Consider the following 25,026-nt stretch of genomic DNA (forward strand, 5'->3'; position numbering starts at 1 on the left):
ACCTTTTCCCGGTCATAACTGGTAACGCCATCCCATCGTCTTGTGTTAAAGAAAAGACGTAAAGCAGGTTGGAGAAGTTGTTTGCTGCAGATTGCAGGAAGGATAAGAAACGGTAAAAGATACAGAAAAAAAGAATACATCACAGAGAAGGGCAAGTTAGAAAGGGTAAACTGGACCGGCAGCCCTGCAGTAATTCTGTCAATTCTTCAGAAGACAAAGAATTGATAGAAATACTAAACAAATGGAAGGAAGACAAAAGGTATAGCAATGTTTGAAGTGAGGAAAGAATTGACTACGATTTTATGGACAATACGAATAATAGACTTCTAATGAAACTACAGGAATAGTCTACTTACTGAGTAATTTCGTACAGGATCTGAAGGATATTCTGCTCAGTCCAATACCAAAGATAATTACGAGCACTTTCGAAAATAACAATTTCCATGCGTCCCAGTAAGCTGATTTAGATTTATGTAGTGGATGGGTTTTACCTGTCTGTGCGTTGGTAGCCCTAAATATACTTCAACATTTTACTTTAGTATTATATATGGGAATGTGCGTGGCTTGGTGGTTAGGGTATTCGGCTCACGATCGGGAGGTCTTGAGTTCAATTTCTGGCGACGCGTTGTGTCCTTGATTAAAATACTTTATTTCGCGTTGCTTCCATTCATTCAGCTGGCAAAAATGAGTAGTATTTGTATTTCAAAGGGCCAACATTGTCACGTTCTGTGTCACGCTGAATCTCCCTGAGAACTACGTTAAGGTTACGCGTGTTTAAGAAGTGCTCAGCCATTTGCACGTTAATTTCACGAGCAAGTTGTTCTGTCGATCAGAACCCTCGTCGTCGTAACCGACGGAGTGCCAATAATATTATATGTTGTGTTATTTATTGAATGCAGTTTTATACTTGAGTGTCTATTGAATGTGTAGTTCGTTCATTGTATAACGTCTTTAGCTCTCTCCTCGTTTTTTTTTTAATCTTTTAATGTCTTTAATTTTAAGTAAGAGACTGTGCAAACAAGCGTCACACCAAATGAATTGTGATATTTCTTCTTGCTCTATACATTCTGAGTTCTAATCTCACCGACGGCAACTCTACCTTTGTTTTCTCCAGCGTCGATAAACTAAAGTACCCGTCAGGTACTAGAGTTGGTAGTATTGACCAAAAATTCCCTTCAGAATTGTTGGACATGAGCCTAAAGAAGAAACCATGGTAGAGGTGATAGTTGTAATAGAAGAGTTCATGTTTGTAGCAAATGCAAAGCTACAGCAGTTGTACTTCATCTAAGTATGTGTCAGTTATAATCAAAAGATTTCTAGATCATGGAGAGATTTCTGATAAAATGTAACAAGGAGTATAGTCTCAATGTGTTCTTCCTTTATAAAAGCATTTAAGAAACGTATTTACAGGGGGATCGTGCTGTTATTTCATACAGATCTATCGACGGCACCGAGAAATAACTCTTGGCTCAATCCCAGCAGCAGCAGCACGGTATTGGTTATTTTTTTCTTTTACTTGTTTCCGCCATTAGACTGTGGCCATGCTGGGGCACTACTGGAAGAAATGTAGTCGAACAAATCAACCCCAGTACTTAAATTTTCAACCCCGGTACTTATACTATAAGTCAATTTTGACGAACCTCTAAGTTACGGGGAGGAAAGCACACCAAACACTAGTTAAGCTGTGGCGGGGTCACAAAGACACACACACACACACACGGTGGGCTTCTTTCATTTTCCGCCTACCAAATCCACTCACAGGGCTTTGGTACTGAGGCTATAGTAGTAGGCCTTAAATGCCACGCAGTAGAATTGAACCTGAAACCATTTAGTTAGGAAGCAAAATTTTTACCACACAGCCAACTTGCACCTTTAAAGTTGTTGCAACATTGTTCCAACAATCTGTATTAATGTTGTTGCTGTTGTTTAGCTACATGTCAACCCTTCAGCAGAGCAGGTATGCGATAGTGATGACAAGCGTTCTAACCATGACATTCTCGCCCTTCTCTTATGCAGTCTTGTATCGCAAGATTTCAAACAGGCTAGGTGTCATTTCTAGCGGACTCACTGACATCGTAGACGTTATATATTTTGCATAGGCTAAAGTTTATAAAAGCAATATGTTCTTCTCTCTTTATTATTGGCACTAAGGCCACTACATGGAGGGGGACATTACAAGGACATACAATACAATACAAAACGTGGGGTACATAGAACGAAATATGAATGAAATGATTTACTTTAAAATGAATTGATGAAATGGCTTACGAGCCCCCCAAAGCTCGCAGCTTCATTTAACTGTTCTGTTTTATTCAGTTCTTATGCAATTTATGATCCTTTTACTCCTCATAAGTTATATGCGGCATCAGTTCCTCTATCGTAAGGACGTTCGGCAGATTCTCGTACCGCACATATATTCCACTGTGTGTAACGTTTTCCGGGTACATTTCTTTAAACCTATTGACTACCACCTTCTCTACCAGCACTGCTTTCTCATGTTCTTCGAACATATCTGGACTCAATTTTACCCTTATCAGCCCTTTTATCTTCGATATTTTCTTTTCTATTTCGATTTCTTTCGCATGAAAAAAGCAATATGTGCTGTTGTGAGGTTCATGCACGATGCTCTATTTTATCGATGTATTTGAAGAGAAATGGCTGCAAAGATAATATAGCTGGAAGCACTGCTGCTGCTGCTGCTACTACTACTATTAGGACTTCAACTCAAGTTCAAAGTCACTGGTTTTTTTTGGGTTTTTTTTGTCTACGAGGAAATGAAGGCTAATATGTGGTGGGAATGCATTTTTTAAAGTAAATAAAGGCATAAGCAATGTGAACCTAGTTCAACTAATTATCGTAACAGACTGACAGTCTTGCTGCTACAACTACTACTGCGTCCATAGTAGTAGTTGTAGCAGCAGTAGTAGCTTCGAATGGTCCAGAAGCTGCAGCAGAAGCAGTAGTAACAGTTGTAGTAGTATTGCCTGCAACAGCTGTTGTAGCTGTGTAAGTTTGGCAATACAATAGCAACAAGGGCGCGGCTACCAACTACAGCAGCAGCAGTAGTAGTAGTAGTTGTCGTAGAAGTGATAACAGCTGTACAGTGTTAGTATTTATTTATATTTATCGATCGCACATTGGAATATTGCCGAGTTTATAATGGATATTGGACAAGATCATGTATTCGTGAGTTCGAATCAGCTGCAGGCATTTCCTTGTCTTTACTGGACAGGACACTATATATATCATTGCTTTGGTTCAACAATATATCGGAAATAACGTACCGATCTCATTCTCTGGAGGCAAGAGGTGGACAGTTTGGTTGATCGCCTACTGATAATATATTCCAAATCAAAAATAATGTTAAACAGTCGACTCCAAAACACACATACATTTACACAAACTCACAGGTATCCATCCTTATGTTTTTACAGTAAAGTACGAGTATACTTATTGATAGTCAAGAAAAAAAATCGCTCTTTCTTCCAATATTTTATAACCACCAGCGTCCTGTATTCTCGATAAGATAAAGAAATTTGATCGTGCATCAATGCAGACCATTGTAAGTTTTCTCGGATTCTATTTCGTTTAGTACTGGTTAGAGGCAGGCTTGGTGACAGCATCGGTAAAATAGCGGTTTTCATATTAGCTGTCACGACAGCCTTAAATGTTGTACATAGTAACTAGGGTTGACACGAGATTTTGAATTTAAATACCACAACTGACAAAAATATAAGGGTGACATGCACTTTAAACATAGCGAGATAGGGTGACGAGGTTACAGAAACGTTGGCAACCGATGCAGAAGAGTTTGACGAAATGTATTCTCGTATATGGTAATATCATTTAATGCCCTAGGTTCATATCATTAAATCATAAACGGTGTCAAAGTTGAAATGCCAGCCTCCAAGACCATACAAATGAATAGCAATCGAGAGCTGGAGTCGATTAAATCTATCATATTATGTGCCTTTCTTAAATGTATGCAATTTTTCACCAGTGATAATATCGATCACTATATTCTGAGTTCTAATACAACCAAAATGAACTTTGCTTTTCACCTTTTGAAGTTCAATAAGATAATAGATCAGTGAAGTATTGGAATCGATGGTATCGAATACATTCCTCTCCTCAAAACTGTAAACACTTTACCCAAAGAAAATAAATTATTTGTTAAAGAACAATCAATTGCAGAAACAGTAGAAATATTAATACTAAGATCTAATCCTATAAGGGATAGCATTGTTGTATATCGAGCCTTCTAGGGACAATACAATAAATACAACATTACCTCTGCCAATATTATTTTCTAACATAGAAAAAACTGGCACTCACTTGGTTACGACATCAAGGGTTCCAGTTGATCTGATCAATGGAACAGACTGCTCGTGAAATTAACGTGCAAGTGGTTGAGCATGCCACAAACATGCATACCATTAACGTAGTTCTCGGTGGGATTCGGCGGGATACAGAAGGATACAAGCCTGGCTTTTTGAAATACAGGTAGTATCTGTATACTCAGGTTTGCCGCGCGCACTACATCTCTGTACCCAAGGCGTAACAGCCGGGAACTGATGTAGCCTACCGACGCGAAGACTTTCGTTTGTGCGTAGGATGGGTGGTGTCACCTCCCACTGAGGTTGTGAGTTCGATTTCCGGACCGGGCTGTGTGCTGTGTTTTGAGCAAGACACTTTATTTCACGTTGCTCCAGTTAACGCAGCTGTAGAAATGAGTTGCGACATCACTGGTGCCAAGCTGTATCGGCGTTTGCCTTTCCTTTGGATAACATCAGTGGTGTGGAGAGGGGAGGCTGGTATGCATGGGCGACTGCTAGTCTTCCACAAACAATCTTGCCCGGATTTTTGCCTCGGAGGGTAACTATCTAGGTGCAATCTCCTGGTCATTCATGACTGAAGGGGGTCTCCTCTCATATATATATATATATATATATATATATATATATATATATATATATATATATATATATATATATATATATATATATATATGTGTGTGTGTGTGTGTGTGTGTGTGTGTGACAAGCTTCTTTCAATTTCCATCTACCAAAACTACTCACAAGACATATCGTTCCGAGGCTATTGTAGAAGACACCTGCACAAGGTACCAAGCAGTTGGGAAGCAAACTTCCTACCACGCAGCTACGCCTGTACGTATATATATATATATATATATGTATATATATATATATATATATATATATATATATATATATATATATATATATATATATATATATATATATATATATATATATATATATATATATATATATATATCTGTTATCTGTTTTCTTTCGATTAGGTAGAGTTTCCTTTGTTCATATTACAGCTGCTTATAATGGAATGTGTGAAACATTTCTAAGTTATGAAGAATAAGCAACTATTGCTGTTGTCGAGACCAAGGTCGATCCTAATCGAGCAGACAAGTGTTGAAAAGAGATCCAGCTGCGACTATCTCGTTGTTTTTTTTTTTCGTTTTTTTTTTCAGACCTATTTAGAATTGAATTAACTTTGTTCGTTTTAAGACGATGGTGGGTGTGATTAGCAGGAGATCTGGTCGCTGTTTGAAGCAAATCGAGATTCCTAGCTTGCTCGTGGAATATGTTGCATACACAGTCTGTATCTGTAATCAATGCTACACCTTAGTATTAAATGAAGCCATTGAGGAATTCGAATGTAGGGAGAAATATTAGTCCGGCTTCTTTTGCTGTTCCTTTTGATTGAAAGAGAAAGGACAACATTCTGTATAACCAGCAGTCAATTCTGACCGTCAAAAAAATTAAATTTTGTATAACATACAACTTCTTACGATCGATCTGTACAAATGTCTTAAAAGTATATTTTATTTTTATTGCCAGCTCTAGTTTATCTGATGTTTAATAGAAAGACACAATGCTTGCAAGACTTGCTGCGTATTAAACATTGGCGAAATGGGTTGCTGCTTGAGTAATAGGTTTCTTGCTCATTTCCTTAAAGTAAGATATGATGAACAGGATGTCCTTAAACTCGTTGTTTGTACAGCAATAGTGAAGTAGATCTTCGATATATTTATTGAATAAATTTTATATCGTAACTGCAAACAACATTTTCAGTTAGAATTTTGTGGAAATCTATTAAACTGAAGCATCTTGACAAACAGTCTTGTCAGCGAAAGACGAAACATGAAAATTATTTAGTAGAAACCGGTTAGTTATATGTTATCTTTTCTGAGTGGTTAACTTAATCTACTGCCGCGTTTGATATCACCTGTAGCAAATAAGTTATGTTTCCAGTCTTCTATTCTCCAACTAGTTCTATGTGCTCTCAAGAGTGTCATAGTGGCTGTCCAATTTTCGTTGATGAAGCAGTAAAAAGCGATTTGAGTATAGCTCATAAACATTGTGTGTGTATGTAAATATGTAGCGCATGCATGTTACATACGTATATGCCATATACAGAGCTTCATTTATCCACTTGCCCACTCTTTATATCTCCTTGTGTCTCAGTTTTTCTGATTCCATTTTATTTTATTTTCAATAAAATCGTTAGTATAGAAATACTAAGTCCAGATCAAAGAATTTTATTGGTTATTCCTGAACTGAATCCTTCCTTATTGAACCTATTATAAATGTTCATTTTCTTACAAAATCCACTGGATGAAAGGAAGGAATTCTTTTGAGATTCGCATACTTCCTCATATGTTTAACTATATGTCTCAGACGTAAATTGATCCGTCTTAAACTTGTCAATCAATATATTCTCTCTCTAATTCCGCCCAGGTTGACTTTGCCTTTCATCCTCTCGGGGTCGATAAATTAAGTACCAGATTCGTACTGGGGTCGATCTAATCGACCGGCCACCTCCCCCAAAATTTCGGGCCTTGTGCCTAGAGTAGAGAAGAATATACTCTCTCTCTCTCTCTCATATATAAATATATATATATATATATATATATATATATATATATACATCACATTCTCTTCATCTATGTTCCTATTTACTTTACCCTCTAATATGTGTTACTATAATGTTGTAGTTACTCTCATTACTTCTACTGCCGCTAAGAGTACCTATTCCTTACCTTACTACATCTAATGTAAGTATAATTGATAAAGATTTCTCATAATATAACACAAGGCCACCACTATTTATTAGCAAAGTTATAAAGTCGCTTGTGGCATTTCTGAATGCTTCTTGTATTTATTTTATTGATAACACAGAAACGAAACACGAACTCTACAGGATTCAGTTAGAAATTACAACGAAGCGAGAAAATTGTATTTGTTCCTCACTGCATATTATTTATTCTACTGCATGAACTTTGCCTTTCTATGAACTACCACGGACCATCACCAATTTCCTCAGATTCTACCATCTTATTTTACAGTTGTCACCTCAAAACATTGTTGTTTTCAGAGGTATCCAGGTAATTGGCTTTACAGGCACACCCGTGACTGTGATAAAAAGTTTGCTTCCTAACCACGTGGTTCCGGGTTTTTGTTTAGTGAGAGGTTATAGTCGATTAAATTAATGTCTGTATCTGAGTGGTAGTTTTTTTTTTCCTCGCCACAAGGATGAAAGCAAAGTCAGTTTTGGTGGAATTTAAACCGAGAAAGTAAAGAAAATCAACTAGACAGTGCATTGACGGATAATCTTGCAGTATTTTAGCTCTGCCTCTTTGCAATCTGATTCCAGGTTTCACTCCTAGATCGACTTTACCTTTCATCCTTTCGATCCCGATAAATTATGTACCAGTCACATGCTGAGATCTAAATCAACAATGAACTTTGTATATCTAATGAAGAAATGTTTATTGTCTTAATGAGTGATAGAATCAGTGATCAATAGAACACTGTATAAAACACGATCATTGTTTAGTTACATATTTTTACGTTCTTCTTTCAAAGCTCTAAAGTCTTGCCAGTTCACCATCTTATGGAGAATCGGAAGAGGTTTTAGGGCATGGTAATATGCAAGCCTTTTCGTCCAGCGTTCTCATGACTCTGCTAATTCGCCACAAGAATTTCTTTGCCTTTTAGACTGGCAGAACCTTTTCATAGCCTGCGGCATTTGTTGTAAATCTTGGCGTTGTCCTTTAAAAAATCCACCCACTATCTATTTAGATGGTATACTTGCCTAGCAGCGTGGCCCAAATACGGAAGACCCTCAAAAAAGGTCTATAGAGTTTGAGCCAGATCGCAAATTTGAGAATGATTTCCTTCCTCCCAACAACCGCTCTCAGAGACCCTGATAAATGTCGGGCATACTGCTTTTCCCGTCTGACTAAGCAATAAAATGTTATCCGGGGTCGATAAAATAAGTAAAGTCAGGTACTGAGTTGATAGTGTGGACTTAACAACCTCCTCCAAAAATGTATGGTCTTGTTCCTGTCTTAGAAATCTTTGTTACTAGCAATAATAAACTGAATGCAACGAAGGAACCTCTACATGGTCACTGAAGCTGCAAGAAAAGTAAGTCAAATCTTCCTCAAACCATCCTTCCACCTTCAAAAAGATGCACAGGACAGTCCGAGAAAATGCCTTAAAAAAAGCCTATCTTTTTAGGTGTGTCTGATGGTTGTGGCGGTGTGAGATAATGCAATGTCTATAAGAAGAAAGGAAAGAAGTAAGATAAACAGAAAAACAGAATAAGGACAGAAAGAAGGAAAAAATATACCACCTAACAGATAGCGGTTTGGTAGCGAAAGTTTGTTAAATGCATCGTGACTTGGGGAACGGTCATTGATACAGGCTGAATGTTCTTCACCTCATCACTTGGTCCCCACATCCTAGGCAGGAGAAATGTGCTAGCTCTACGGCCATGGAATGAGCAATAATGATGCTTTGTACTATTCTAAACGTGTATAGTATAAAAGTATGTCCTCTGTATAGTATAACAGTATAGTATTTCTATGTATTATATAACAGTATTTTCTATACAGATATAATAGTATTTCCTTTGGAGGACAATGTATTTCAATATATAGAAGACTATGTATTGAAAAAGATATAAACTCCAACTGTGAAGGTGTTCATTTGAATATAAAATTTATTTCATGTCCTTTATTGTGATTTACATAATTTTCGCACCTATTTTTTTTTATTACAAATATACAACATTTATCATATTAAGTCAAAACAAGAACGTGATTTCTCGTGACATTGAAACTGACAGAATTCGCAGATTTAATTAAATCGCGATACACAGCTTGCCTATCAAATGTTCTCTTCAAATTGAATGTTTTCAGTCCAGCATTTCCTTTCAACAAAAACTATGTTTCCACACGTGGAATGTATTAAGTTATATGTTCTGCAATACTTAACATCATGTTCACTTGAATTGCAACAGGAGAAGTTTAGATGTGAAATGAGAAAAAGTATTCTTGAAGAACTAGATGCAGGAAGAATAAATAATAAAACACACACACAAAACAAAAATTCCCAAATCAAAAGCCATACATCGGAAGCAGAGATATCGAACCATTACACGAACAACATGAGCAATATCCTACATCCGCTGATAGTGGCTTGCCAGAAAGTTTAGCGCATCTGACAAATAAGTATCATGCGAAATATTCTCAGGGCGTTTAAGTTCTGAGTTCAGATCCACCCGAAGATAAATGCGCTAACATTTCGATTTCATTCTTCTTAGGTCGATAAAATACTGCACTGATCAAATACTGGATTTTCTTTGAATTGAACGATACTTCTGCCTTCCTTCTTTCTCCAAACAAAAGAATACGGCTGAGAAACCCTAACGATTTTTATAGGATTGCTTTTGGGCCAAGAGTGGTTGAGAGAGTATTAATTTCTACAGTATTGTTACGCAGAGCAGAGACATCAGTTATTAGCCTTGAAATAAACTGAAAGAAAAACAATTGATAAATTATATAGACAAAATATCGATAAAACAATATATAGTTTTTGATCCGAGTATAAGAATAAGAGAAAACTTTTTTATTATTTTTAATATCAGGAACAGTTGCTGCGATGGTGCATCGACATCACCCTAAAAGGCAATAATTAATAACAACAATGTAATGTATATGTTCCAATATCTGACGAAGCGTAAAGGACAAAGCATGTTCGTCCACTGAGAATTGTTGTTACCCAAAGGAAGAAAAGAATCTAAGTCCCACAAGAACAGCTTTGTATATGTGTTTGTGTTTAACGCCTGTGAATCTTTACATTTGAAGTTTTGCAGTTATTGCGTATGGATGTATACATACGGGCATAACTATATTCTCAAAGATCCATACTTAATTTGGCTATCGCTCCCGACACATACACTATATAGACACACACACCAATATTCGATAATTCATGTAGTACTCTATGCTTCATGTCTTGATAAGACAAACGCCCTTCAAATACATGCATTGTTTGTTTTACACAGCTTAAGATTTACATAGTCAATCATTTATTATTTTTTTTAAATATACGTTTTAGCATCATTGGACATCACGCCTGTATGACTTTTGAAATGTGAAAATAACTTATTTCCTTTGCTCTCTATAATAATAACAACTGCAATAAAATAAGATAAATAATGTGTGTTTGCATGGATATAAGTGCGTATGCCCTAAGAGCCAGAACGTTTTGCACGCTTAGCATTATTCTTTCAAATTTACATTAACACCTCCTCCCATTTCCTCTTCTAGCTTACCTCCCGTTGTATTTCTTCTAATTGTATTGAAATATTTGTTTAATAGTTAATTTAGCTATTTCATGACAATTGCTCTTAATGTATAAATAAAAGGAAATGACTCATTACTATTCTAATGTCTAGATGGAAACATATTAGCTTTTTTTTCTTTCTCCTATATTCAAATAATTACATTAATGAACTGTTCTCAGGAAAACGCGCGGGTCTGAAGAATATATTATTCATCAAGACATGAAGTAAGCCATCTATTAACAAGAATTTATAAAGCTTTTTCTCTCTTTCTCTCTGTGTGTGAGAGAGAGAGAGAGAGAGAGAGAGAGAGAGCTATCCTGTCGATTTTGACTCCCGAACGACTAGCTCATTGAATTGGCATGTGAAGTGGCTGTAAGTGGGGTTGAAGAGAGGGAGAAAGAGAGTGTGGGAAGTCTGTACAGGTCTCGAAGTTCATCCATGTAAAATTCTAGGAGTTAAGGTAATAGTGCATTTTCATAATTACTTACGTCATTAGTACACAGGAGATCTACAAAAACGTTCCCCCAGCAGGTTATATTTAGACTGTTTGAAAACTAGCTAAAATTCTCAAATTGTTACAATCCTATAAACCAGTTACATATAGATGAGAATCACAGCCGCATATACAGTTGTTGTTATTGTTAAATATGAAATTCATTTTCTGCTAGGGCTTATCATGAAAACTGCGGCATTTATTGCACAGACGTCACTACAAAAAACACCTGGACCACCTAGATGTGGCATATCAACTAAAACGTTGTAAGAACCAGCACAACAGCGTATTACGGTTCGGCTACTTAGAACACAGAGTTGCACTGTGGAAACATTTAAAAAGTCGAAGCAAAAGTTAAATGGGAAGTATAAATACCTCAAACCACTATAGACATTGACTCCTAATTGCACTGGTTCTTCATACTATCGCTTCTTCCGTTACTATAACAGTCACCATTCCTCAATTAAATATCCAAAAATTTTTATTAAAACATTTTTACTATTCAAAAAATCTTTCGAAATTGCTAAAAGTTTTTGACCTTACTAGACTTCTTTTGTTCTAGAAAATTCTTTGCCTGAAGTTTTACACAGACCACCACCCGGATATAAATATAAGATTTGTTTAGTTTAGCATAACATTGAAGACCGAGTGAAAATATTTCGTAGTAGTTCTGCATACATTGACACACACACACACACACACACACAGAGATATATATATATATATATATATATATATATATACACATACACTGCGTATATATATATATACACTGCATATTTTTCTACAGGGTGATTCATAGGAGCAATTTATCTTTTTATAAGAAACAGTTTATAAGAACAGGTTCTTTCTTTTTATTTAACAGGCTCTATATTGTTAACATTGTTTTGAATACTGATTGCAATACGTTTACCCAACTCATTATGAACTCGTAATAGCACATCTGGTGATACGTGTGCAAATGAGTTGGAGATGCATTCTTTCAAATAATTTATGTCTTATCTTTCCACGATACACCATGCCTATCAAATGCCCCAAAGATAGAAATCAGGAGGGGTCAGATCAGGGGATCTAGGGGATCTTATAAACTGTTTGTTATATAAAAAAAAATTATTCCTATGTATGGAGACTTTTGAATCACCTTGTAGTTTTCGTATCTAATCTCCTTAATTCATTTACTTTCTCTTTATTCCAGTTCTATATTTAAGAGATGTGGAATTGTTTACATTATTTACATTTGATGGATATTTGTCCTCATCTTGTTTGTTGTTAGCACAACGTTTCGGCTGATATACCCTCCAGCCTTCGTCAGGTGTCTCGGGAAATTTTGAACCTGGGTTCTCATTCCTAACGATGTTACTATTATTATATTATTATTATTAGTTAGATGGTTTGAAAGACGAGTTAGTTTTTGATGGAGTTTCTCTATATGTCTCCAATGAAGTCTAATGTCGGCTCCGCACCGATTAGATAATACAGTTCTATATTTAAGAGATGAGGAATTATTTACATTATTTACATTTGACGGATATTTGTCCTCATCTTGTTTGTTGTGAGCACAACGTTTTGGCTGATATACCCTCCAGCCTTCGTCAGGTGTCTCGGGGAAATTTTGAACCTGGGTTCTCATTCCTAACGATGTTACTATTATTATATTATTATTATTAGTTAGATGGAGACATATAGAGAAACTCTATCAAAAACTAGCTCGTCTTTCAAACCATCTAACTAATAATAATGATATAATAATAGTAACATCGTTAGGAATGAGAACCCAGGTTCAACATTTCCCCGAGACACCTGACGAAGGCTGGAGGGTATATCAGCCGAAACGTTGTGTTAACAACAAACAAGATGAGAGGACAAATATCCGTCAAATGTAAATAATGTAAATATTTTCTCTTTATTATATTGATGGTCCAGTTTAAAACTGTGATGAACGTAATTATTATCATTACAAAAGGCGACAGGCTGGCAGAGTCGTTAACACGCCGGACAAAATGCTTAGAGGCATATCTTCCGCGTTTACGTTCTAAGTTCAAATTCCGCCAAGATCTTTCTGCAGAGTTCGACTTTGCCTTTCATCCTTCGGGGTTGATAAATTAAGTACCAATTGCGTACCGGAGTCGATATAATCGACTGGCTCCCTCTCCAAAAATTTCGGGCCTTGTGCCTAATGTAGAAAAGATTATAATTATTAAGGTTGCGAGCTGGCAGAATCGTTAGCACGCCTGTTGGAGTCGGTCGTCTTTTTACGAATGGATACAAAACATGGTTAACCGTTGAAAAGAAAAAATTCTCGGGAACTTTTTTGTGTAAAAGGTCATTGAGAAATTGAAAATTGTGAAAATTGAGTTTAATTTGTTATTGTATTGTATTGTTGAACACCTGTATTGCTATTTTACGGCTGAATTGTTTTACACTGCTCCCCTTTTGCAGGGGGCTGCGTAGCTTCAAAGATGTCCTATACTAATAATATGAGCTCGTCTGAGTATTCCTTCTCGGAAGAGGAACTTCTTGGAGCAAATTACAACGTAGACAAAATGAACTTTGCAAAGGCAGTTAAAATCCACCAGATAAATATTAATTTAAACCAGATTGGAAAGTTTAATGAACTATTGAAAAAAGACTGAGAAAATGTAAATGTGTTCCCGCCCCAAGATGTCATGTTAAGTCAAAAGGAGAAATTGTTTCGAACGCTCAGCGGAGAGTCAAAAAATTGAAATTATGACACAAAGTCAAATAAAAAAAGCGTTTAAGCCCATATGGGGTGAAATAATGCATACAAATAGAGGAGGGAGGTACAGCACAGTGGTGGTGTGGTTCATGGATGCAGCAACCGCCAGGCTGCACTCTGTAACCTCGCTGAAGACAAACGAGGTAGTGCTTCTACCCACATACTTTGGAAGATTATAAATAAGATTCATTCAATAGTAAGAGTGAAGGTGCCTTCATACATTTACGCAGAGGATATGAAGGCAATACTGATTGAAGAAGAGAACTACAGAAAGTTGAGACAGAAGTGTGAAGAAAGCGTTGACCCACCAGGAGTGGAGGTGGAATTCAAGGAGTTGCCACCAGTAGTGAATCTTAGAGATATTGAACCACTGAAGAAGTTCTACTATAAGAGAAAAAAATAATGTATGTTAAATTGTTATTTTTAGGAAAATAATCGTGATGAAATAGGGAAAAAAAGAACAATTGTAGATAGTACATATAATGGTTAAAATGGGAGTGGAGCCCGTGTGGCCATTTTAATTTTTTTTCATTATTATATAATTTCATCCCATTTACATTCGTTTTATATTTTTGTTACCACTGTGGTCTTTTCTCTCCTTGTGGTACCCGCATCTGTGTTTAGGGCTTTATGGGTAATAAAGAAATGGGTATTTCGTCTGCCGCTTCGTTCCGAGTTCAAATTCCGCCGAGGTCGACTTTGCCTTTCATCCTTTCAGAGTCGATAAATTAAGTACCAATGAAACACTGGGGTCGATGTAATCAATTTAATCCCGTCTCCCATGCTTACCTTGTGTAAAAATTTGAAACCATTATTATTATAATTATTTGTTGGTACGAGATTTTGATCACTATTTTAATCATGTGTGCATACAATTATTTTTGTGCTGGTGATGCTGCAGACAGACATATGCTTTTTTAAACAGTTCTCTATGCTGCTACACTTAACATAGTCTCTTGATATGTTATCTATCATCACCCTGTATTTTCCAGTTTTTGTTTACTGTAAGTACTTTCATCTTATTAAGGAAGCGTATAAAATATTTACTGCGTATTGTATCACTGTACATTATACAGCCACACTGTACCATATATCATTCTATTTAAAACGTTGGGGTGGGGGTTATCCTTTCCTGTCACTCACAGACCTTATCGTGACTTTATTTCCATTTATCTTCAGGTTGCGCCAGTTTATCGAACGGTTTCTCGCATATGAAAACTTTTAAGTCTTTAGATATTCAACCCGTTTACATCACACCAAACGTTACGAGAGCATTAACCAACTCTCCTTATTTCGTCACCAAAGTAACTACAACTCTAAGTCCGTGTTCCCTCTGTGACTTTCACTGAGGCTTTCATTTTACTTCAACTCAAATACTATGCTCTATGGGTAGACAACTACGCACTACTCGCTTTGTCTCTTTCCTGTATTTAATAAATACATAAAAATTGCCATTTACCCTTCATCGCTCGAAGCATGAACTCCTACTCCACTATCGGCAAGGATTACCACAAACATTTCTTCACAGAGTACAATGAAGCCTTTTGAAAGGTAGGTTATTTTCATTCCCTTGTGCGCTTGTGACAGATTACAGTGAGAAAGGCATTTATTTTTATAACAATGTAACAACGATTATCTTTTATCATATTCGCACTGTCTTTTGTATCAACAAAAGACGTATCTTGCTTTCAACTAAAGATACCTTCAACTAAAAATCATGAAAACTTACTATAATTAAAAAAATATATTTAAAAATCCTTTCGTAAAACCTATGTATACGTGTAAGTACTGTTGTAAGTATTGGTAATATTGCTAAAAGTGTCGTGAAATTTATCCCCGCTTTGCATCAATGTCCATTACAACCTAACATTTTGTTTCAAAATGAGTGTTTTCTACTGTACAATATTTTTTACATATCTTTATGTTGTCAATGAAGTTTATCTACGGAGGGGTATTACATTAACCTCTCGCCGATAGTTTGTGCTAAATGTAAGCATGTTAAACCAAAATATGTTTTGAAGAAGTGATATGTAGCTCGTTTTGCCAAGAAACGAGACAAGCCCAACAACAACAGTATAAATTATAATGAACGTCCTTTTTCCACTGAAAGCAATTGGATATAGATTATTCCTACACAAAACATGAAACGTTAATGGTGGGGAACTTGAAACGACGTGTAGTATGAGAGAAAATCGTATGAAAACGAGGAGATGAGTGAGACGTTATGCAATAAATATTTTACCTTTTTAGTCGGGATGGAATGTAGTGCCCATAATCCATTTAGGGACTTAGTAATTGAGGAGAAAGATGCCTTCAAACCGGTGTGAAATAAAGCAACGGAGGTTTGGAGCAGAATTACTATTTGGTATTTCTAAAAATTCTACTAATTCTCTACCTTCGATTAGTACTTTTTTTTTTTTATGAATCTCGAAAGGATAAAAGACAAAATTTACCGGACGGGATTTGAGCTCAGATATCTGAGAGTCAGAAGAAATACTACGAAGCATTCTGTCTGACACTCTACCAACTCGGCTAAATCACTGACTTTTTAAACGCTTTTGCCAATTCAGTAAATTTGAAATTGTATGGCAAACGATTACATAGAATAATAAAAAATATACAACAAAAGATATATGAAAATCTTAATTATATATTTTTTTTTTTAATCAGAACATTCCGCAATCCTGATTGTGTATTCTTTCCAAATTCCTCACTTTGTTGATTGTCACTCCTCCTCCATGAACTCTTTCAGTTCTGTAAATCCATAATCCTTCGTGATCAGGGAGGGCAAATAAGTTACCACGTCTTACGACTAATTGACTTGTTATATAAAGAGAGGAAACATGAGCACAATATCAATAGCCGATCTGTGCTTTTGTGGTCTGATTGCATTGTTTGCTTGATTAGGAAATAGTATCGATAAATTGTAAAGAAAGTCTTCCTGCAATTATGTGTCTTACATCAATCCTTTGTTTGGTCATGCAAAGAAGCTTTGAATTTCATTTCTATTGAGGAAGCGGGTGGGTATGTAGTCGTGGGCGATGGGAATTCTTTTATATTTCCATTTGAATATGTATTTTTTTCTAATTTTGTTAATCTCCCCAAAAAGTCTACTGTCTACTGGATTTTGCGGTTTCCCTTACTCACAAGTGAATGGGGTAGAACTTCTATGAAGTTAAATTAATTTCGACAACTACCCGTTGTTGTTATGCTGATAAATGTTACCCTCTCCTTCTATCTCATCCTCATACGCATCACCTGGATAAGGTAGACTGAGGAAGGTAGACTCTTGGCTTCTTAGTTAACTCCAAGAAATAAAGAGGGACTGATCACATACTACGTCTTCAGAGCTTCACCAAGAGCCACATAGGAGTTGATGTCTCCGTAGTTTGTAGAAAGCCCTTAGATAACTTTTACTATTATGTGTATCAACGGGCTTTCATCTGTGAAAGATCAATTCTGAAGTCTTCCTCTACATGGTGTAACTGAAGTTCTGTAGGTGTAAAGACTATGATCTTATATATTCATAGTCACCACACCTAACAAGATATCACTGAAATTCACGTCAGTGCTGATATCTGCTGATGCTGCGACGCAGAACCGACAATCTTCCCAGGTTCCAACGTCCCTTGTTTCATTGTAGGCGCACATACATGCCTGTCAAACCATAGGCATGTTACTTTTCTCTGTTAGCCCGATGAGAGCTTCTGGCAGAGAGTCGCATATTTTAAAGACATAATACCTCCACATGCTTTCTTTAATCAGTCTTCTTATTTGAATGTACACCAGTAAACTATGGCGTTACACTTATATTCAGAACACTTTTGTTTGACGAATTATTTCTGAATGTGCGTATATTATTTTGTTACAGTTGTTATTGTCACACATCCATAGGTTTCTGTTAACACACATCTAGCATACCAATACACCGAAGAAGACGCAGATATTCACATGCGAACTTATAATTCAGTTGGTTATAGAAAGCAACCCCAGGTTTAGTGAACCTATCGACACATCACAACATATTGTTTCTATAGACAGTCTAAAATACACAGACATACGCTTAAATAAATATAAGCGTTAATAGCCACAAAGACTTACAGCTAATTATAAGTTCAATGGTTCAACCGACACTTCAGGACATTTTTAGCGTAAATCTTTTAAAGAGAAAGAAAAAACAATAACAGTAGTCATCATAGCTGGCGGGCTTTAATATATAATGAGAATATAATTTCAATAAAATTTCTGCAAATATTGCGAACAATTAGTATAAAAAGTTTTCATGTAGTGATATGATTTATTTTCTTTGTCATTGTTTTAGTCTTTCAATGATGTTGGTTCAGTTTAACGAAAAAAGGTCTTGAATGTGTTTGTGGGCCAACCAAATATGAAAATTTCCACCAATAAAATACTATTGGGTTGGTGCATAATTATTGCGGCTTTTTTTTCAACAAATTTTGTTCAACAATAACAATATGTAACAAATACATCTTTAAATGATTATTGCGGAGCATATTCACCATCTACTTCAATTACTGCTTCCCATTTGCTTGGCAGGCGGTCAAACCGTCATTTAAAGATCTTTTTGTTAATTATTGTTATTGTTTTTGCTGAATAAAATGTGTTGAAAAAAAGCCGCACCAACCCAACAATATTTTTTTTACGTCATAAAAATTTAGAGATTTCGAGAGAACGTGAAATAATCTATTTTCACCGACTGAACTCGAAATAGTTAAAGCTATAAATAATAGCGTGTAAATACTAGGTAAAAATAAGAAACCCAGAAGTTACATGCTATTAGTTATCAGTATATTTTTGATTAGAGTTTCATCATGCAGCACTCATAGCCCTGTATTTTTCGGATCCTGCGAAGTTGGTGGGAAGAAGATGGGGAGTATAAACGGTCTGGTCGAAACACATGTAACGGTGTTATTTCTAATTAATGCATCCAAACCAGGTGGTAGTATGTATGTACGTAATCGGGTAACGAATTAAGTCAACTACCCAATAATTCAGAATGCAAGAAATCTGAGTAAGTACTACACAGTACCTCGCTCGACACTAATAATTGCGCCAATCCGCCACAGAAGAAAAACAACTTATTTTATCGATCCAGAAAGGATGAAAGGCATAGTTGACTACCGTGGCTATTTTTAGTTAAGTTGTTTTCTTTCATTTTAATCTACTAATAGATAAATACCAACATTGGTTGTATATGATGAAATTATTTAGCTCTTGGTCATTCCTGACCATCCAAGAGAAATATGATCAATGCCATTCCAGACAATCCTATTATATTTTTAATTTAATTTCATTTGGAGAGGGATTTGACTGCTATGTCCAAGAGACTAAGAGACCATCACATAGCATCTCTTTGCTGAATCGGCTTCAAACGAATTTCTGATCGCGCTAAATTTAAAATCCCCTACCCTAACCAAATAGTTAACATTTAATTCTTTCCGCTGTTCCACTTAATGTTGAGTTGCCAAGAGATTAAAATATTCTTTAAGTAAAGAACATTTACGTGACTGGTTTTCGAAAGACGGACAGTGATACGGAGATTTGACTTTATAATATATACTCACTCCTATACACACACAGAGAGAATTATAGAAAATCATTTGAGCTATTATAAGACACATTACCACACTAACAGAATAATATAGTGAGACAGAGGGAGAGGAAAAGATAAGAATTAAACTATGCACACATTTGCATTCTCCAATTTGAATCGTGAATTGTATTCGGATAAGGTTCGCCTCATCTGCAGCAACAGGATGGCATTTACAGCTATATGTTGGCATTTGCAGCAGCTTTTTATCGTGATGAGCACTGTACACGGCGCTTTAACAGAAGTTACTTAATTGCATTCTTCAACTGCATAACTAAAAGAGACAGTTACATAAGACTGTTCTTATATATATATATATCTATATATATATATGAAGCAGATATTTTGTTGCAAAGCAATTACCTTACTTAGACATATACACATACATGTATACGAGTGTGTTCATATGTGTTGATAGTTGCAATCGACCATTATGTTGATTTTATGACAGATTCATACATGGGTCCGTGCTCGTGTTTACACATATGCAAATAAAATAGTCACTATGCACAGATATATTGAACACGTATCTGATTTTTGCATGATAACATATGTATGCATTATATATATATATGTATATATATATATATATATATATATATATACACTGGCGATGAAAGGAAAAGTAGAACTCAAAACGGCTGTGTGTGTGTATACATATACAGGGTGACCATAAAGTCTGGTTAGATAGGAAATATTCAATTGTAATGGAGTAACGGATGAAACGAAAGAAAAATGTATTATGCCTTAGGTCTTTGCCAGCCCCAATGTATCCAGACTTTACGGTCATACTGTGTGTGTGTGTGTGTGTATAATCAAGTGTATGATTCACACCTTCGCTACTCGTAGTTTTTCTTTCATGTGCTTTCATTCAGGTGATGAAAAGAGTAATCAGTTGTCTGAAATCCGAAGCACGATCAATGTTATGGTTATTCAATGAAGAACTTTGGTCAAGTGTTATTGCTTAGGGAAGCTGGAGCGAAATAGTGAGTCTCCTTGACTTACTATCAGTGGTTCTCAGCAGAAATGATCGAATTGTCTCTCTCTCATAATAGGAGAGCAACTCTGAGCAAGTCCTGAATAAATCACCAGTTTTCAAAGAATGAATAGACTCTGCAGAATGCGCGTGGACGCGCACACATGAATGTAGATGTGTATTATATGTACACATACAAGCGTGGACATGCCAACTCGACAGTGTCGTATGTGGCGTAGATATGATTTTTGTTTGTGCATGGTTGTTAATGCGTGCATATGTATAACTGTATCTTGGTACTCTCCATTTTATTTCAGCTTTCATTTACGATATATTTCACAAATGTCCTTTATTTTTTAATGCTCTACATTCTACTCATAAATAGACTTTTGCCGATAAAATCCTGTTTGCCAGTAAAATCCTTTCATAAACATAGTGTCAGTCTAGCATTTCATAGTGTCCCTCTAAAGCATTATTTTATACTGCTTCCAGTTTTCAAATATTTCTCTTGCGCATCTCTCTTGGAAATCAATTTCATTGTGTCGATGTTACCGCTTTCCTTTTCCTCTGTATTTTCACTCTGTCGCACATGGATTCTACGATCGGAAGGACGTCCAGATGGAAAACAAATTATTTTAAAATAAAATGAGATCTGTATCTTTTGTCGTAGTTGTTCGGCCCCAACTTAGCAGGATAGAACGGATGTAGAATAAAAGGCGTCACAGACGCGTCCAACCTTTGTTTTGTGTATTGTCAACAATATTGTCCAAAGTGTCCTCCACATTATATGGTGTGTGATTTAAAGGAGCTTTGACTGTAATTTCTAATAGAACCAGTGGCTGCTCAGACGCAGCGCCGTTTAATCATCACATGCAGAGTTATTTAGTTGTCGTGTATACATGTGTTAACTCAAGAAAATATGTAGCAAAAGGCACACAAAATGCGTTTACTAACGTATCCTTGTACATGTATTGTCTATTCTATTTGATACGCTCTAACATAACAAAATGCTTCACATTGGTTAGATAATTATGCCGCAAGAAAAAAATCCCGGGAATCAGATATGTATGTCAATTGCTAAAATTTTCAACATACAAGACGCTGTAGTCACCCGTTTGAGACAGGCAAATGCATAAGACTTTTGAATTTTACCATTAAGCTGTATTTAGCAGAACCATATGCACGCGCACCCATGGCGGTGGGCAACTATGTATACGATTCTGATAATTGCTGTTACATTACAAATCAGGCTAATGAGGAATAGACAAATGGTAAGAATTTGTTAAATCCGAAACCTGGTTCCTGTTTAATAATGATTTTTTTTTAGGTGATTTTAAATGTCTTGCCCGCTCACGTTTTTGGTATGCTGCTATATTTTATGTTGAGAACTTTTTAGGTCTTAATAGACACAAGATGTGATCTATTTCTAGCGCATTAATTGTCCACGTTAGTGGTCGACGTTATTTTTTAAAATGTACCTTAATCCCCTGAGATTGCAGATAATATTTCTGAATCTCTTTGATTCTTTAAATGTGCTGGCCCCCTGATAATTAATCGATATTAATTAATATATTAATATATGACTAATTACCAGATCTTATAATTATATATATAGATAGATAGATCTATCGATATGCATGTAATTTAATGATTATTGTACGTGAGGATAAGGCGGGGGTGAGCTGGCAGAAACGTTATCACGCCGGTATTTTGTCCGTCTTTATGGTCCGAGTTCAAGTTCCGCCGAAGTCGTCTTTGCATTTCATTCTTGCAGGGTCGATGAACTAAGTACCAGTTGAGCCCTAGGGTTGATGCAATCGACTTACTCCTTCCCCCCATATTGCTGCCCTTGTGCCAAGATTAGAAACCAATATTATTTGTTATGATGATGGAGTGAATGGGTGATGAAATATAGCTATCATAATCCTTTTCTCAAATATTCTGGTTTCATGTCAATAAAACTCACCATTAATTTTATCACTGTCATTTCAATAGATACTGAGATTTTTGATTCATTACTACAACATAAATTTTTCTGAAAAATTCTGTATTTTCTCCATTTCTTTCTTAAATATATTCTGAATAAAGAATTGCCAAGGGTCTGGACAAATTGTATTTCCAATATGATTAATGATATAAAAGTTAAGGCTTCGTAATTCTTAGAGAGTGCCAAATAGAAAGTGCCAAATAGAAAGTCTGAAGTAACATCTCCACGTTAAATACTATAGCTCCTACAATCTATACTATGTATGATATAGGTCACACGAATTAAATCATCGCACCACTGCGATTCGTATATCATATACACCTGCGTATGTATGTATGTGTTGTTTATAACGAATAACAGAAAATGTAATTTGATTCTTCGTGACAGTATTATTATATTTATTCGGTCGATGGCTAGTGTTTTGCCGTTTACCAAACTATTCAATTCGTAGATCGGAAGCGAGAGATTCGGATTAACTCTTTCTAAAGCTTCAGTCTTCAATAATACACACGCACGCACGCACGCACGCACGCACGCGCGTATGTATGTATGTGTTTGTCAAGTTTCATTGTGATAAAAACAATTCAACATTAAGCAAAAGAATCACTCAATACTCTTTTGTAGTGTACATGTTTATCAAACTTTTATTCGGAGAAGGGTGACAGTGACTTCGAAGTTTAATATATATTTATTTGCAAGAGACGCAATATTATTTTAAAATTATAATCTGTGTATCATCCTTAATTGTATGTCTATCTATCTACATACATACATACATACATATATACACGCGCGTACAAACAGGCGTAGCCAGGGTTTTAACAGCAGCATTCTCAGTTATAGCTGATTCCCCATAAGCCATGTAAGCATTTGTGCATATAGATATTCATGTATTGCGTTCACATGCATTTGTACAAAGCGGCGATTTGGCAGAGTCGTAATATCGTTGGACACAATCCCACTAGTTATTAGTTCCAGGTCCAGCACATTGGAATCAAATCCAGCCGAAACCAAATTTACCTTTCTTCCTTTCGATATCGACCAGCAAAGAGAAAAAAAAATCTATCAGTGTAGCAAGCTATGTTGGCAAAATTGTTAGAGGGCTCGGGCAAAGATACCTTGCGGTATCTGTTCCCGCTTGTTGCAACCTGACAACGTCTGGTGTCGAAGTGTATCGAATCCCAGTTAGCAGCCATTTTCTTGGATAAACAACTGTGGCAAAGAGGGGGAAGCACTTGTATGAATGGGCAGCTGCTAGACTTTTACAACTCTTGCCAATTCCTGTACATATATATGCACGTGTACAATGGCTTATTCATCCCTGTGTGGTGGCGCGTGGCTTAGTGTATTGGACTCATGATCGTAAGATCGTGGTTTCGATTCCTGGGCCGGGCGACGCGCTGTGTTCTTGAGGAAAGCATTTCACGTTGCTCCAGTCCACTCAGCTGGCAGAAATGAGTAATCCTGCAATGCACTGGCGTCCCGTCCAGGTGGGGAATTTATACGCCATGGAAACCGGGAAACTGGCCCTTATAAGTTGACATAACTCGGGAAGAAGGTAGAAGGATGTGAGCTCTGGTATATGCGTACATGCGTATTTTGAGAATGGGTGTCAGCTGAAGCTGACAATCCCTGACTCACTCGTGTGAAAGTACTCATGTGTGTGAGTGTGAAAGCACACATACGCACATACAAGTTTGAATTTACGAACTTAATCTGAAAGATAGCTTAATGTAAAGCTGGTAACGAATAATATTTTACCATATCAGATCTTTATAAGAGTGACTTGAAAGTCTAATTCTTTTAACCAATGTTCTTCAGAAACTGCCTGTATCTATGTGTTTATGTATATTTAATTGTATATGCCTGCTTCAAATAAATTATCTTAGTGTTGAGTGACTACTCACTACTTCAATTGTGTAAGCAAGACAGTAGCAATAGCAGCAGTCACCTTTGCTTTTGTGTGGCACAAATTTAAACTAAAGATATTATGCACGGACCAATATGGCTGCTAATCTAGTTAGAAATAGCAGCGCACTTTCACAAACGAATGTCACATTAAACTATGTAGTCATCGATAAATAGACCAGCTGGGAACCCATCTAATACCAAACCGCGTGAGACCGTCTTTAGTCCTTTGGTACTATCTTCCTGTTTTAAGGTGATCTAAATTAAAACCTTCCATCGTAATTTCATGTTAACTTATGTTCTAAAAAGCAGCTTGATAATGACAAAGCTATTTCACTAATTCTTAATTTTCAAAATTAATTGAAATACAAGCAGTGTGTTTCAGCAGAAATATAACAAAATGGTTAATCGCAGATCTTCTTAGTTCAGACTGACTAGGATTCAGGCAATAACAACGGCGAAACGAAACAGGGAATGTATTATCTGCTGTTATCAAGGCCCTAATTCTATAGCATCAGTACTTAACTAGTATTTATTTATTGACTGCGAGATAATGAAAAGTTGTTGACCATGGAGGGATTTCAAATAAGAAAACGGACAATACTTCATCGTATTTCGTTGCAATTTCAATTCTATC

The 25,026-nt window shown here is 36.1% G+C and overlaps 1 protein-coding gene and 1 long non-coding RNA gene across 3 annotated transcripts in view; one reads left to right on the forward strand and one right to left on the reverse strand.

The window, feature by feature from the left end:
- Nucleotides 1–9,522: 9,522 nt before the first annotated feature.
- LOC149135985 (uncharacterized) overlaps nucleotides 9,523–25,026 on the reverse strand; it is a 26,820-nt gene continuing 11,316 nt past the window's right edge. Inside the window, exon 2 of the long non-coding RNA XR_016241420.1 lies at nucleotides 9,523–9,862. This is a non-coding gene — a long non-coding RNA (uncharacterized LOC149135985). The remainder of the gene's footprint in view (nucleotides 9,863–25,026) is intronic.
- Nucleotides 9,862–25,026, forward strand: part of LOC106882109 (tetraspanin-8-like) — a 719,463-nt gene continuing 704,298 nt past the window's right edge. The window contains exons 1-3 of one of the 2 annotated variants that reach the window (XM_089350500.1): nucleotides 9,862–10,901; nucleotides 13,610–14,311; nucleotides 15,087–15,458. The gene's annotated coding sequence lies outside the window, so the exon portion shown is untranslated. The other variant, XM_089350501.1, reaches the window with a different exon arrangement.

The sequence above is a fragment of the Octopus bimaculoides genome, chromosome 4 (assembly GCF_046866305.1).
Source record: "Octopus bimaculoides isolate indiv1 chromosome 4, ASM4686630v1, whole genome shotgun sequence".
Classification (NCBI taxonomy): Eukaryota; Metazoa; Mollusca; class Cephalopoda; order Octopoda; family Octopodidae; genus Octopus; species Octopus bimaculoides.